Source organism: Schistocerca cancellata, chromosome 6, assembly GCF_023864275.1.
Source record: "Schistocerca cancellata isolate TAMUIC-IGC-003103 chromosome 6, iqSchCanc2.1, whole genome shotgun sequence".
NCBI classification, from domain to species: domain Eukaryota; kingdom Metazoa; phylum Arthropoda; class Insecta; order Orthoptera; family Acrididae; genus Schistocerca; species Schistocerca cancellata.
Window position 1 is genome coordinate 580,919,697 of NC_064631.1, and position 16,924 is coordinate 580,936,620.

Consider the following 16,924-nt stretch of genomic DNA (forward strand, 5'->3'; position numbering starts at 1 on the left):
GGAGCTCAAGATAATCGAAAATACGGAAACAGTTACAACTTTTGTTTCAGAGTTGCTGCTGAACGTAACAGGCTGAATGTGAGATGAAGCGCGGGCTGTCAACCAAACGGCTTACGAACTGGTGAATGACTAATACAGTGTACCATTACTGGGAGCATTACACTGCCGTATCTTTCTACATCTACATATACAGGGTGTAATGGGTATAAGTCGTCTTATTTTTATTGGTGACTGAGGTTAGTGTACTGAATAATATTACATCAGTATTTACTTCATTTGTAGACTAAGAATTGCAGCTAATATATTTTTATTTTGGTTAGTACGTTCAAGTACACGCGGCAAGAGCAGCAGGAAAGGTGCTGAAGTGCGAATGCGTGGATGCAAAACTGTTAGCCTGTACTGAGAAGTGTAGAGCACTTAGTGGTCAGTTGCATCCATGCAGAAATCGTCATGTCGTAAAGTTTGTGATGAGTTTGTGGGAAGACCATTCAACAGAGAGAAAAAAAACAATCAACAAACTGGTGTATGTACATATTAAGCTAACATATATAAAAATAAACCCGTTACATCCGGCATATCCCGCAAGTCACTGTAGAGTAAGGGTACCTCGTATTATCGATCTTCTGCCCTCTTCGATGTCGATACTGCGGAAGGGAGAAATGACGGTCTATATGCCCCTGTACAGACTCTAATCTCACTTATCTTATTCTCACGATCCCTACACGAGGTACAGGATGGTGGCAAAATAATGGTCTCATAGTCTGTCCCGAATACAGGTTCTCTAAATTTACGCACCTGGGTTTAGGGAAAACTATGTCGTCTTACTTCCCAAGTATTCGCATTTAAGTTTCCCGAATATTTCTGTTCCAGTTTTGTATGGGCTATACCGACCCATTATGATGCTAGCAGCGCTTCTCTGAATTCGTTCCATGGATACTGTGGTATTGTACAGAGATCGCGTGCCACATCAACGTTGGCAACGTGAATCCATAGCACAGACATCAGTGAGTGCTTGCTGCAACCCGCAAAAATGTATGGTAGGCGCTCCAGAAGGCCACGCCTCCCTCCAAGCAACAGCGGCGTACTCACGTTGAGGTCAATAAAATGTTGAGTATGCAATAGGTCAAGATCTGAAGGAGTCAACATCATACTATAGTACCAACATGATAGTTAAAGTTTCTGATGGACTTGTTCATTTAAATCTGGAATACTGTACCGCATGAGAACAGTTTGTAAATCTGTGCATCAGGTGAGACTTCAATAGCCAATAACAGCTGTAACTTATCAAGCAATCCTGCAGCAACCCTGTATCAAAAGCACTCCGTCATCAGGCCACATGTGGCCCACCGGGGCCATCCGACCACCTATCATCCCGATAGGAGGAGCATGTGGTCAGCACACCGCTCTCCCGGTCGTTATGATGGTTTTATTTGACCGGAGCCGCTACTATTCGGTCGAGTAGCTCCTCAATTGGCATCACGAGGCTGAGTGCACCCCGAAAAATGGCAATAGCGCATGGCGGCCCGCATGGTCACCCATCCAAGTGCTGGCCACGCCCGACAGCGCTTAACTTCGGTGATCTGACGGGAACCGGTGTATCCACTGCGGCAAGGCCGTTGCCAAAGAACTGTATCAGAGTTAACTAATCTTCTATTAGTTTATGTAATAAAGTGTGTTCTGGTATGGTGAGCCTTCTCCCAGGGCAATGAAAGGACCCACAGTTGTGATCGGACGAAAGTGGTTTCGTCTAGTCACAACAGATATTTGGTGCGTATCAGATGGGCTCTAACCACTTCGACAGCACTCTATAAATGGTCGCACTAGCATCTTATACGCAATTTACTTTATAGATGCATTGCAGTTTCCGAGATTAATAACGACAAATTTAAGTGAGCCACTCACCTTCCCTAATACCGATGTGCTTTAAGGCCATTTGGTCGTCCCATTTCGGATCGGTTTTTAGTATTACCCCTGTGAATACTTGTACGATGTGACATGCTCGAGACGTTCGCGACTACTCTTGTGCTGCGATACTTCCGAGTTCTTTCTCTCTGTTGTAGGCTTGATCTATATTTAAGAAATTTTTACCAAGTCTTTCTGCAATTTCTTACGATCGTACAATGAAGATACTTTCTATTGTACACAACAGCATCATAAGCGAACAAACAGTGCTGGTGATCCTATTAGCCGGCCGCGGTAGCCGAGCGGTTCTAGGCGTTACAGTCTGGAACCGCGCGACCGCTACGGTCGCAGGTTCGAATCCTGCCTCGGGCATGGATGTGTGTGATGTCCTTAGGTTAGTTAGGTTTAAGTAGTTCTAAGTTCTAGGGGACTGATGACCTCAGAAGTTAAGTCCCGTAGTGCTCAGAGCCGTTTGAACCGTTTTTCTGATCCTATTATACGACTTAGCATTAGTAGGCAATTACCGTGGAGGTAAGACACCGCTTACACTCCTGTTTGTGGTGATACTAGTGGTGACATGTAAGCATATCGCTGGAACGGCGGGAGGAAAACCGTGCAAACGCGGTACGCATATGACGTGTCTAAATTTTTCCGTAGCTTCCTTCCAGACAGTTCATACGTTTTTCATGCCGTTTTCTACCGCGCGTATCTGTGTTAGCAAACAGTTTTGCGACAGCTGTGTAGATGTAGAAAAGAGCAGTGGCTGCGCTGTCGTCTGCACCCCCACGGCGGCGAAAAGACGGCGTCGTCGCCCGTTCGACTAAATATAGGAGGGTGGCGGGGGCGGGGAGGGTACGGTTGCGGCCATATGTGAGGCTCCGCTGTCTGGGTGGGGTCGCGGCGGGGGAGGGGGAGGGGGAGGATGCGACGGGACGGGGAAAGCTGGCCCGCAGAGCGAGTTTTAAAAACAATTAAGAAGGAGAGCCCGAGCCGGCAGTGGCGGCAGCGCGGTCGCGCCGGCAACACGCGGGCCGCAGCGGCGCGGCCACAGCCACGGCCTCCGCCCCCGGAGGCGGCGGCGGCTGCTGGAGCGGCGCTACCTAGCATGCGGCCCCCACGCGTATTTTGGGAAATGACAAATTTGGAGGGGTAAGCTTACACCGGGCGGTGGCTTGCGGCCAAGGGGCCGGCGCCGGGTCCATTTTTAGCGTCCCAGGGCCCGGCGGCGGCGGCCGCGCTCGCCAGTCTCAGAAGGCTGCGGGACGGCCCGGAGGGAGCACAGTGGTGGCGGCGGCGGCGGCGGCGACGACGACAGCCTGGCGCCAGTTCCGTACTTCCTTACTTCTCATATTGATTTTTGAAATTTATGGAATGTAAAGAAGTATGGAGCGATCGCGGGCAGCAACATCGCGACTGCGCCGGTGGAACCAGTACGACGCTGCGGAGGGCACCCGCCGCCGTGGTAACAGTACAAATGTGCGCCTGCTTTGTGTGTTCCAGGACGAGCGGCAGTCTTCCGCGGCAGACCGCGTGGCCTCCGGCCCTTGCCGCGCCGGCTTCCTCCTCCTCCCGCGAGATTCCGGCGCGGACGGACGGCGCCGGCGTCCGGACCAAGTTCCGTGCGACAAAAACGGAAAACTGTCGCGAGTGAAATGTGGGATACCGTCGCTGGACTCCTGCGCTCGGAATATGCTGCGTCGCACATCAGTGAAACAGTCCACTACGAAGTGGAAAACAGTGCCGCGTGGAAATCGCCGAAAATGTATCTCGTCGAGTGCGCTAGACGACCTCCGGCTGTGAAAGCAACATTTATCTTCGTTTTCAAGTCGCATCAGTATAGTACGTAGTCATCATTTACAGTCTGCGAATCGTGTCATTAAACTACACCGAAGCTTCAGGAGGGCTATCGCGGCGATCACTGGCGCACGTACACGAGTCCTCCAAAACAAAGTGGCGCTGGTGGGAAACTTAATTATAAAACTGGTCTACTATCTTTTCAATAGCGTTCTCACATATAGAGGCGCTTTCCTTGCGTCTTGACGTCACAGTGAAGGTGTTCGCGTAGGAACTGAAGCCCTGCTGATTAAGCTGTGATTTCTAAATGTACATGGCACAGTAAAAATGTTATTCAAGAGGGACTGGTTTTATAAGATTTCCGTTTGGTTGACAGTTTCCCTTTTTCGAAGAATAGCCACTTCGGCTATCACAAAACTGCTTAGCTTTTTACAAGAACAGTTCAGTTGTAACTAGGAAGAAGTTAACTGAAGACAGTAACTGTACCTGTATTGTGAATGACCAAACCCAATGATCGGTTACAGAATCAGTCTCCAACGCATGTAACGGCGGCTACTTGAAAATTTTTCAGTTACCCACCGTGTCGTAGTGAACTGGGTCTTTTCCCAGGCGATATAAAACAGTGAGTAAGTGCGTCAAATTAGACACACCAGAGCGTCGCAGCAGTGGCTGGAGCAATTTACTGTGAAGTGAATAGTTACCCGAGACAACTTCATGTCCACAGAGAAGCGACTTTCTGACGTCAAAAACTGCAAGGCTGCCTGTGCTATCTTATCTCGTGACACGATCTAATGGCGTGCCAACGTCAAAGTTGTTCCATTTGTCGATAGGACCTCTCTCCTGGCTCAAAACTACATCAATTAACGCAAATGCCAAGCTGTACTTAACGGAAAACATACGTCTGCATCTGTGTCAATGAGGACAAACAAGCATTTTCTGGTGCTCCTAAACGTTCGGCAGGAACTTTTGTATCAGAGTAGCCTACTAGGGTCACAAAACCGCCCGTCTCATTTCACAGTAGATGCGACGGACAGTGAAACAGTTAAGCGATGAGCGACGTGCGACGTGTAGTGATGCGCGGTGATCTGCATTGTGTGCGTTGAGTTGTGCCGCAGTTTGTGCTCGCTCGTACTCGGCTATTATTAATTGTTTGTGTGCGTGTACAGTAGAGTGCTGGCGTGCTGTGCGCTGCAAGCCGTAAATTTGTTACGCCGCAACTGCTGCCATTTAAAGAGCCGCTGTAACGTGAAGCAGCAAACGTCGCTGGCACATCCGTCACAAATCAGTAAACCACTGAAACAGCCCCGTGACAAAGATGTGCGGCTCACTTCCGTTCAGGAAAGCGGCCAGATGCGTTCTCTCTCTCTCTCTCTCTCTCTCTCTCTCTCTCTCTCTCTCTCTCTCTCACACACACACACACACACACACACACACACGCACAGTGCCGAGTCAACATAGCTGCGACATCAGTACCGTCACTGCGCGCTATATCCAGAGATTAGTCGCCGTTCCACATTAGCTATTAATACTTCTACAAATAGGAAATTTCCAGCCGGAAGTCACATGCCTGGAATGCCGATAAAATCGGCGTTGCTGTCAGCTAATACTGTCAGAACAATAGTGTTGAGGGCCTAGTGAGAAATGTAGCTCTTTAAATGAAGCAAAAAAGGAAATCTTTGTGTCCTTTTCGCGCATGACAGACTGTCGTCAATCGACATTCGCAGTGCTTTTTACGTCTGGCATTTTGCTTCCGCTTTAAATTTCCTTGTTACGCAAATCGAAGACAATGTTCCAACGAATTGTATTATTCGGATCTGCCGACGTTACGCGTCCATGACGGTATGTCACCCGCTGCGACCTGGGACGCCGAACAGGAAAAAACAAATTGACGAACAATAAAAGGACTTCCGTTCAGCATCCACTAACTTACACGGGTAAAATACCAGGGACCAGGTGGCAGCTGTCCGCTGTATGAGCGGAACAATACCAAAGCTCCTGCATAAACCAAGACACTTTCTGTGTTAATTTCTCATCAAATGGCTAACTATTAATGGGAAGTGGTGGCTGCTGCCGAAGAATGGAGAACGATATGACACTTCTTGTAACTTTATTGAAATAACTGTTATTAACAGCTCTTCGTATAAAGAATTAATTAGCGATAAGTGACGAATCACTTCTGGTGTAGGACAGGTTTCGATATCGGGTTCGCTGGTCGCCTTGGTATATGTGAATAATCTATGTTATGTTGATAGAGCGGAAATGATCAGCAAGTAGTTTATGTGTTACTGTAACACAATATGAGAGATATAAAAAAACTAGTTAGTTTTTTTGGAAATTTGTGGAAAGGTCTTATCGGACCAAACCGTTGAGGTCATAGGTCCCTAAGCTTACACAGTACTTTAACTTAAACTAACTTACGCTAACGACAACACATACACCCATGTCCGGGGGAGGACTCGAACCCCCGACGGGGGGAGCCGCGTGGACAGTGACAAAGCGCCTCAGACCGCGCGGCTAATTACTTTTCTTATATGGTACCGCAGAGTGTAATTTGTTGCCCGATGAAAGTTGTGTTGTCATTTGTAAATAAGGTTCATATGTGCCACGCGATGACTTTACTTAAAACCGAAATCTTTCCAGGAATAAGGTCAATTTATTGCCCTTATTTCGTGATAAGCTTCAGCTGTAAGTTGGTAAAGTTATTCAAGCGGCACATAACAACAGCGTTGCATAATTTGCACTACAGTGAAGTTTGCTAAGTAAAACTACTACTTTTTTCTCAAGAGTGGTGGTAAATTTGGTGCTAAGTAACTGTTCCTGCTGACAATGTCATAAAAGTTACTGGAGAAGCGATAAATGATGATTCACTTAGTCAAAATAATTTTCACAACACTCAAACTATAAGGGTGTTGAGAATGAAGTCTGCGCCAGTCCGCCGTTTTCGGTGTGTTATACCCAGTTTACCATCAACGAGCATTAATGGTTTAATTTTTTTTTCAGTACTACATACAGGAGCTGTTCCCTTCCCCGATTATGACCTGGAGAGTAAATGCCTGAATGCAACTTCATTGCATTCAGGCATAGTGTACTACTGCTCAAGCATTAAAGATTATTAGAGAGGTTTTCTCCGTGCCCTCTCCCTAGTCAGTCCGCGCGTCGCCGTGGTGACGTGCGGTGCGCACGCCTGCCGGCAGCTCGCAGCATCAGCGGAAGACGGAAAGCTGAATGAATCGATGTGGCCAGCGGCCTCTTCAGGGCTGCGTGGCTCGGCGCTAGTGCGCGCGGCCGCCTACAGATGGCAGGGCGCGGCCCGGAGGTCGGTGTCGGGTTTCCCCGCGGGCTACGCTACGCTCAGCTCGGCCCTGCTCAGCTACGCTCGCTATTTCGGGCGGGCGCACGTGCTCCCTTTGCCTCCCACCACGACGCGCGGCCGCACGCGCCGCCGCCTGCATAGGACTCTCACCGAGATCGGAATTTATCGTCTGTTCCCACCACACGCGTCCCGTGAACTCTACCTTCTCCTTAGCCGCTGATCCCGTCATAGGAACGTATATCCGGCGCAGAAGGTGTGGCGAGAGGGAGAATATACAGATATGTCAATGAAGTATTATACGAATTCAAATATACTGTGCGATATCCGAAGTACCATTTGTCACAGATTGATCGTGCAATTTGCGCCCAAGGCCCACCTGGTAATATTTTTCATCGGCGGTTTTTTTGGTAGTTGAACGAGTCGGTGGCGGTATGAGAAATTATTGCGCTAAGGAAGCTTTTGTGTACACTTGACGTATATATTTGTACCAAAAATTAACGCGCGAACAAGTTTAGGTTGTAGGCGTGTCCATGTTCCCGTATGTGTGTGTGTGTGTGTGTGTGTGTGTGTGTGTGTGTGAGGAGAAGAGCTTCTTGATCCATCTCTTCTCTATCACGAATAGAAGTGACTATCTCGGGTCTTGCTTTCGCGCTTATAAGTAATTAGTTTAAGCTGTGCATAATTCGTGGAGATATAGTAATGAACCTAAATTTCTTAGATACAGTCGTAACAAAACTCCTTACGGACTATGTATCAGTTCAGACGTTAATGATCTAATTATCGCATCAGATGAGTTATATATATTGCTCTCCGGTATACAGCACATTAATTCTTAAGTAAGGCGACTAGGAATGGGGGAACGTTGCAGCAATACTGATCCTACTAGGACAAATAAATATAGCTGATTTAAATGAAGAACATGCTGTACATTAAACAGAATACCTCACAATCACCTTCGACAACAAGCTACAATTATTGCTATGTTAGACATCAGGAAAAGCATCATAGGCAAAAGTATTCGTGTGAAAAGACCTTTGATCATGGAAGGCTAAGGTAGAATGGAGATGCTCACCAAGTTAAGTTACAAAGCATTCATTCACATATAATTCCCAAAAGTGGCTTCTGAAACAACCGACATCTAATTTTGTTAGACAAAACTCTAAAATCACTTACTTTGTCCCAAAAATGTGTGAAGTACTCTAATCTGAGAATGAAATATTTGAAATTATTACTTCTGTTCACAAATATACATTTAACTGGAGATACATTCGCTGATGTCTCCATCTTTAGAACGAAATATAGACCCGAACGAACACTGATACGGATCCATAAACAGACAAAATTTCTGTTAATTAAAAAAAAACTGGTTACATTAATAAGTGCTGAGAAGACACAGCGTCTCGTACAAAAGCTTTTTCTCCCGGGGTTGCCAGATTGCGATTACCGAAATATTGTAAACTCTCGTTTTTATAGTACAAGTGAAGTCTAACTGCAGCCCTCTGGAAGCTTCCAGAGGTGTATAGAGGATGGAACGTACAGTTACGTATTCAGTGACAGCGGTGGGTTGCTGCTCAGTCGCCTGAGTCATAGCACATGCCGCTTTCCTACACTAGTGCACAATTTGTAGTTTTCACTTTGAAATACCAGTATACTTAAATCTATATTTGTTGTTTACCTATTTGTCTTTTTCAAAACTGCTTTTCATTCTTCTGCCAGGCTACACTTTACAAAACCAAATAAAATACACGTCATTTTCTAGAATTTTGTCGTACGTATTTACTTACATATAAATGTACGTACCTACAAGGTTTCGTGATTTCGTGCACTGTATACTTCTTTTTCACAACGAATGCCAATATCGTTCGCTTAACTTACAGGTAGTGCTGCAAACTGAAACTACCGTGCTATGTCAGTACTTTCAAGTGACTATATTAATAAAATTGAAATACTTTTAGGGTAACTACTCTGGACTCTGGACTCGTGTTCGAGACGACGACGGTTCAAATCCCCGACCACCCATTCAGATTTAGGTTTAGGTTTACCGTGACTTCCCTCAATCGCTCCAGGAAATTACCAGGATGGTTCCTCTGCAAAGGACTCAGCCGATTTCATTCCCCATCGTTTCGTAACCCGAGCTTGTGCTCCGACGAATCACTGCGCTCTGGACGAGACGTTAGACTTCAATACTCATCCGTTCCTAGGAAGCTATGGCATACAGGACATTTTCTTCAATAGTTTTGTGTAACACAGACTGTAATCTAAATAAGAATGTGCTGCACCGGTTCTGAGACATGGGCTGAACAATAGTGAATCTGTAGGGCGACTGTTTTTTGGCTACCCAGAGGTATGTAAGGCGAACAACCTACATAGCCGTCCGTAGAACCGTACGCGGATCCTATGAAGAATTTGGATGTAGCAGTATGGCAATACTAAAGTTAAGTTTGAAGTTGTATTATCTTGCAAAGAACGGACGGGAGACACAGTTCAGTAGAATATGCCAATAGTGTATTTGCACCAGAAGCGCCAAGCTGTCGAAAATCAATCTATGACGCCTGTAGCGAAGTCACGGTATATACCAGATTTCTGGCAATGAGCGGTGGGACATTTTGCGGTCCCGCTTTATGATATTGGTCCAAGTCCTACTAGTTGAGATGCCTTCTTCTGGCATCTGTTAGGAGGCGTTAAATATGTATAACTGGATGACTATGGTAACAGCTTCCGCAAGTGTAGTCTGCATCTACGACTATATTCGCAGATCAGCTGACGATGTGTGACAGAGGGCATTCGACGTAGCGTTATTATCCCCCTCCCTTTCTATTTTAAGAAGAGCATCTGTAAGCCACCGTATGAGATTGCATTCCTGTGATTTTACCGCGGTGGTCTTTTCGTGAGGCACTGGTGACAGGAAGTGATATACCCCTTGAATTTTCTTGGAACGTATGTTCTGCGAATTTTAACAATGTCTTTGATGACAAGATTTAAAATCAGCTACTTTGTTCGAAAACGATTCCGTTACTCAGGAACACGCACTGCCAATGACCAGCCCCGCATATTATTAATAATATCAAGTAACGTTAGTGTTACGTAAAACCTGACTTCTGCATATCTTCAGTGCAGCAAAGTGTTCGGTGTAAATAATTGTTGTGAAAGGATTTTCTGTACTATTATCTTCTTCCTTTTTAGCCTTTCCCCGCTTCTTATACGGGGTGGGCACCGTTATGTGTGTTTTGGCAGTGTTCGTGGGGCAGCTGGTGGCCGAATGCCCGTCACCACTTCAACCCCCCCCCCCCCCCCGGACGAAATATGTGTACCCCATCTGTTTGCACCGAAAGTAGTTAACCTACGTTCAAGTGTGAGAACGTTTTCTGACTGCTTACCGTGTATCGGAGGCGGGACGTGGGTACCGCTAGAGCCAAATCCAGGCTGGCCAGCTCGCCAGCGGTCATCGTTTATCTGCTGGGCTGATTCGACCCACGGCAGCCTCCCCTCCCGGAGGCGACGCTTTAACGTGCTCGGCTGTCCGGGTAGGTTTTCTGTTTGATTTGATGATGCATGGCTATAACAGCCTATGTATAATCAAATTTTGTGCCTAGTTTGTTGTTATCTCTCAAACGAAAATATGTTTCAGACTTTTTTACTTATTCCATATTACGGAGGAGCATTTAACTTAGGAAGTAACACTGTAGAATAAACATTAATATACCTGGAAACGTGTATTACATATTTTACTTTCACGACACGTTCTACATCATCGACGATCTCCTCGCTATGTGCCCAGGGAACAAAAGAAATATCTGATCTGATCTTGGAAGCCGCCAGACTGTTCCCTATGCACTCTCCTAGAAGAGACGCAATTCATTTTAATGTAAACATTCTTGTAGGTGGTATATTTGATAACGACACTGAGTGTCCCCACAACCACTCACATCCATAGATATTAGACAAGGGATGTACATATATGTGTATGTTTCACATCATCTCCTAAACCACATGACCGATTTCAATCACATTTTGTACACATATCTCTTACTGTCAGCCAACAATCGATGTGCGGGTAAGAACCAACTACCTATCACAGTTCAGGAGATATGATGTCGTAAACAATGGGATGCGTGAAAAACTACCGCATCATGCATGACGTACAAATTTATTACTTCTTTGATACTAACTCTATTCGTAACACTTTTTGAAAACAGCATCCACATATGACGCTGAATGTACCTACAAAATTATATCACTGTATGACGCACAGATCAGGAGATATGACATCATAAACATTCACATACGCGAAAAACTGCAGCATCATGCGTGACGTTTAAATTCATTAGTTCTTTGCTATTAACTGTAAAGCAACATATTTCGCAGACAATATCCACATACACTATGTGATCAAAAGTATCCGGACACCTCGAAAAACATATGTTTTTCATATTAGGCGAATTGTGCTGCCACCTACTGCCAGGTACTCCATATCAGCGACCTCAGTAGTCAGTAGACATTGTGAGAGAGCAGAATGAGACTCTCCGCGGAACTCACGGACTTCGAACGTGGTCAGGTGATTAGGTGTCACTTGTGTCATACGTCTGCACGCGAGATTTCCACACTCCTAAACATCCCTAGGTCCACTGTTTCCGATGTGACAGTGAAGTGGAAACGTGAAGGGACACGTACAGCACAAAAGTGTACAGGCCGACCTCGTCTGTTGACTGACAGAGACCGCCGACAGTCAAAGAGGGTCGTAATGTGTAATAGGCAGACATCTATCCAGACCATCACACAGGAATTCCAGACTGCATCAGGATCCACTGCATATACTATGAAAATTAGGCGGGAGGTGAAAAGACTTGGTTTTCATGGTCGAGCGGCTGTTCGTAAGTCACACATTACGCCGGTAAATGCCAAACGACGCCTCGCTTGGTGTAAGGAACGTAAATATTGGATGACTGAACAGTGGAAAAACGTTGTGGAGTGACGAATCACGGTATACAATGTGGCCATTCGATGGCAGGGTGTGGGTATGGCAAATGCCCGGTGAACGTCACCTGCCAGCGTGTGTAGTGCCAACAGTAAAATTCGGAGGCGGTGGTGTTGTGGTGTCATCGTGCTTTTCACGGAGGAGGCTTATACCCTTTGTTGTTTTGCGCGGCACTATCACAACACAGGCCTACATTGATTTTTTAAGCACCTTCTTGCTCCCCACTGTTGAAGAGCAATTCGGGGATGGCGACTGCACCTTTCAACACGATTGAGCATCTGTTCATAATGCACGACCTGTGGCGGAGTGGTTACACCACAATAACATTCCTGTAATGGACTGGCCTGCACAGAGTCCCGACCTGAATCCTATAGAACACCTTTGGGATGTTTGGAACGCCGACTTCGTGCCAGGCCTCACCGACCGACATCGATACCTCTCCTCAGTGGAGCCCTCCGTGAAGAATGGGCTGCCATTCCCCAAGAAATCCTCTAGCACCTGACTGAACGTATGCCTACGAGACTGGAAGCTGTCATCAGGACTAAGGGTGGGCCAATACCATATTGAATTCCAGCATTACCGATGGAAGGCGCCAGGAGTTTGTGAGTCATTTTCAGCCAGGTGTCCGGATACATTTGATCACATAGTGTATGTCACTAAATGTAGCTACTCAAACATATCACTGTACGACACATAGTTCAAGAGATATGACGTCAAAAACATTGAGATGCGTGAAAAAATGCGCATCATGTATGAAGTTCTGGTACATTTATTCTTTCCTGGTAAGACAGTACTACAGTCAGCTGAAGGAAATCCCTGACATGTGGCAGCGCTTTTGATACCTTTCAACTGCGAAGCGGAAACGACTGTAGGCGACAACAATAGCCGTCTACAGAGCTATGAAGAGGCGCTGCCATAGAGACGTTTACAAAATTCCATTGTAGACACCCGAGGCAGCGGCGTCCAGCGTACGGAAACTGTCGGTTACTTTACTTATACATTTGTACATTATGAGTATTTCTTTACTGAGCGAGGTGGCGCAGTGGTTAGCACACTGGACTCGCATTCGGGAAGACGACGGTTCAGTCCCGCGTCGGCCATCCTGATTTAGGTTTTCCGTGATTTCCCTAAATCGCTTCAGGCAAATTCCGGGATGGTTCCTTTGAAAGGGCACGGCCGACTTCCTTCCCCATCCTTCCCTAATCCGATGAGACCGATTACCTCGCAGTTTGGTCTCCTCCCCCCAAATCAACCAACCAAGAATTCCTTTGCACGACTGTTTCATAATTTCAAAGGTGTTTTCAAGAAAATATGAAAATAATTTTTTCTATGTTACACTACAAACACAGTCGTTTCCGATGGAAAGTGGGCGAAATGAATACGCGGGCAATGCCGGATTAGTCAGCTACTAAATGTATATAAACAAGAATGTCGTGGATAAACTTAGTATATGCCAAATTTTAAAATATGATTTAATTATTCTACAGAGATCTCACTACTGAGGCAAGAAGCACTCGCGACTTGTTTACAGTTACTCCAAATGCATAAATCTGTTTCCAGCATTGCGACGTCACTTGGACCACATCGGACAGCCGCGCCCGCCAGAAGTGGCACCTGACGAGCGGGCGCGCCGCAGGAAAAAGCGCGCCCGCCAGCCTTCCGCGAACCGATCCATCACCGCCGCCCGTCAGCGCGCTCCATTCTCTGCACGAGCGACAGCGGCGCGCGCTAAACAAAAGCTTGCGGACGAGGGAGGCGGTGGAGCGCAAATATCAAATCAGGTGCTTGTGCCTGACGGCTCGTCGTGCGCACTGGAAGCGACCTCCGCCCTCTGTCGATATTTATTACCGGAGTGATAGTTTCATTCAGACCGTGTTTGGTGACGGAAACGTATATCAAACGTGAGGTGCCAACATACTAGTAAGATCTGAGCTGCAGCACAGGTATTCAGTCATGCCTCTCCCCAGCATGCGCCACATCTGCAGATATACCCCACCAGCCACTCTCCAGTGTGTGACACTGAATAGCTTTATGGGCGAACGGATCTGCACCGCTTACAAAGCAGACCCGGCGGTTCGCAACTATAAGGTGTTCTCAACACTCTTGGTGTCATCTGATCTGATGTTTCCATATCAGGGGTAGTTCTCCGTTCCGCAAGTGTCTTATTGGCACACTTGCGCGATATCAGTTGCAGAAATCGATCCCGCACGAAGATTTGGGCCATAAGTCTGTCAGGCCACAGCTATGGCCTTAACACTCCGATGCTGGCGTCCCTAAACTAACACGGATGTTGGCGCCGGATCTGTGAGATCCATTCACTCAAATTAACAATACTTTAAAAATGTCAAGTATGGATGAGCTCCAGGATCGTCTAAGGTACTACATTTATTTTTAATAATTATTTCATTAGAGAATTATTTCATGAACATACAACATAGAAATAAGAAACTACGCTTGGAAAAATATAATGTTCAGAAAATGTTTCACGTAGTATGTATGGCATAAGAAGTCCTGAAAAGCAACTTACAACTAAAAATATAACAAATAAGAGACGTTTTCGTGTTTCTTCTGGAGGAGCACCCAATTCACATCCTTCACGGCAAACAAAATTACTGTACTGAAGAGACAGATATTGTCCGCACGATTAAACACGAGTATTTCGTCAGTCGTCTTGTACTAGTTGTAAGGCAGGGTTCAAAATGGTTCAAATGGATCTGAGCACTATGGGACTTAACAGCTCAGGTCATCAGTCCCCTAGAACTTAGAACTACTTAAACCTAACTAACCTAAGGACATCACAAACATCCATGCCCCAGGCAGGATTCGAATATGCGATCGTATCGGTAGCGCGGTTCCAGACTGTAGCGCCTAGAACCGCTCGGCCACTCCGGCCTGCTGTAGATATTTCATTTTTTGTCATATATTTAAACTAAACGACTCTACAAACATAGTAAACCAGCTACACAAATAAAAAAAAGTTTTGCATCACCTCGGTTCCGAGAGTTCCGGAACCTGTACAGAAAATGGGAACAGAGATCAACATAAACAGCATTTCCGACCTTTTTATTGCTCATGAAAATCACACATTGCATGTTGTACCACCATACAGCGAGACCTTCAGTGGTAGTGGTCCAGATTGCTGTAGACACCGGTGAAAATCACACACTGCATGTTGTACCACCATATAGCGAGACCTTCAGAGGTGGTGGTCCCGACTGCTGTAGACACCGGTGTCTCTAATACCCAGTAGCACGTCCTCTTGCATGGATGCATGCCTATATTTGTCGTGGCATACTATCCACAAGTTCATCGAGGCACTGTAGGTCCAGATTGTCCCCCTCCTCAACGGCGATTCGGCGTTGGTGCCTCAGAGTGGTTGTTGGGTCACGTCGTCCATAAAGAACCTTTTTCAATCTATCCCAGGCATTGTCGATAGGGTTCATATCTGGAGAACATGCTGGCCACTCTAGTCGAGCGATGTCGTAATCCTGAAGGAAGTCATTCACAAGATGTGCATGATCGGGGCGCGAATCGTCGTCCATGAAGACGAATGCCTCGCCAATATGCTTGCACTATCGGTCGGAGTATGGCATTCACGTACCGTACAGCCGTTACGGGCGCCTTCCATGACCACCAGCGGCGTACGTCGGCCCCACATAATGCCACCCCAAAACATCAGTGAACCTCCACCTCGTTGCACTCGCTGGACAGTGTTTCTAAGGCTCGGTGAAAAGAACGTGATGTCAATCCTGAGCGGTCCATTTGACATGTTGTTGAGTCCATCTGTACGCGCTGCATGGTGTCGTGGTTGGAAAGATGGACCTCGCCATGGACATCGGGAGTGAAGTTGCGCAACATGCAGCCTATTGCGCACAATTTGAGTCGTAACACGACGTCCTATGGCTACACGAAAAGCATTATTCAACACGGTGGCGTGGTGTCAGGGTTTCTCCGAGCCATAATCATTAGGTAGCGGTCATCCACTGCAGTAGTAACCCTTGGGCGGCCTGAGCGGGGCATGTCATCGACAGTTTCTGTCTCTCTGTATCTCCCCCATGTCCGAACATCACTTTGGTTCACACCGAGACGCCTGGACACTTCCCTCATTGAGAGCCCTTCTTGGCACAAAGTAACAATGCGGACGCGATCGAACCGCGGTATTGACCGTCTAGCCATGGTTGAACTACAGACAATACGAGCCGTGTACCTCCTTCCTGGTGGAATGACCGGAACTGATCGGCTGGCGGGCCCCCTCCGTCTAATAGGCGCTGCTCATCCATGGCTGCTTACATCTTTGGGCGGGTTTAGTGACATCTCTGAATAGTCAAAGGGACTGTCTGTGATACAATGTCCACAGACAACGTCTAGGAGTTCTGGGAACTGGCGTGATGCAAAACTTTTTTGATGTGTGTATTTACTTGGTTTGAACGTGACGTAGTTTAATAGATATGTTATTGTTTGGAGCAGTTTGAGCTTGCATTTTCCAATGTCAGAAGTAACTCACCCAACCAGCATGCAGAGCTAATTGTCTGCACCGATTTGCACACCTGCAAAATGGTGGAGGATTCACGCAGCAAAAGCGACCAACGACGAAATCCCACAAATATTTGAATAATTTTGGAGGAGGAGAGCTTTTGAATTTCAGTACAGCTCTTACATGCATTTGCGCATTCTATTGGCAATGTAGCAAAGTTCCTTCTTGGTGAAGGAGCCCACCCTCCCGGGCTAAAACGATCCTCATATTCGGGCGAAGAGAACCTCGAGGAATTGTACGTCAAGAATGAATTTCGCATGAACTAGTGTTAAAAAAATGTCGCTTTAAGCATTGCATACGAAAAAAATAATTTTGCGTTTTAGATCTCGTAAAATATTGTTATAGTGCAGAATTCGATTTTAAGCTAAATTTGCTCTCTTAGGCAAATACCGTACATTGGAAGTCT

At 46.4% G+C, this 16,924-nt stretch overlaps 1 protein-coding gene and 1 pseudogene across 1 annotated transcript in view; both read right to left on the bottom strand.

Moving 5' to 3' along the window:
• The window catches only part of LOC126191168 (E3 ubiquitin-protein ligase MIB1-like), a 217,780-nt gene that overhangs the window by 121,892 nt on the left and 78,964 nt on the right, over positions 1-16,924 (bottom strand). The gene's annotated exons all lie outside the window — the stretch shown is intronic.
• On the bottom strand, positions 1,504-1,621 carry LOC126089527 (5S ribosomal RNA; annotated as a pseudogene).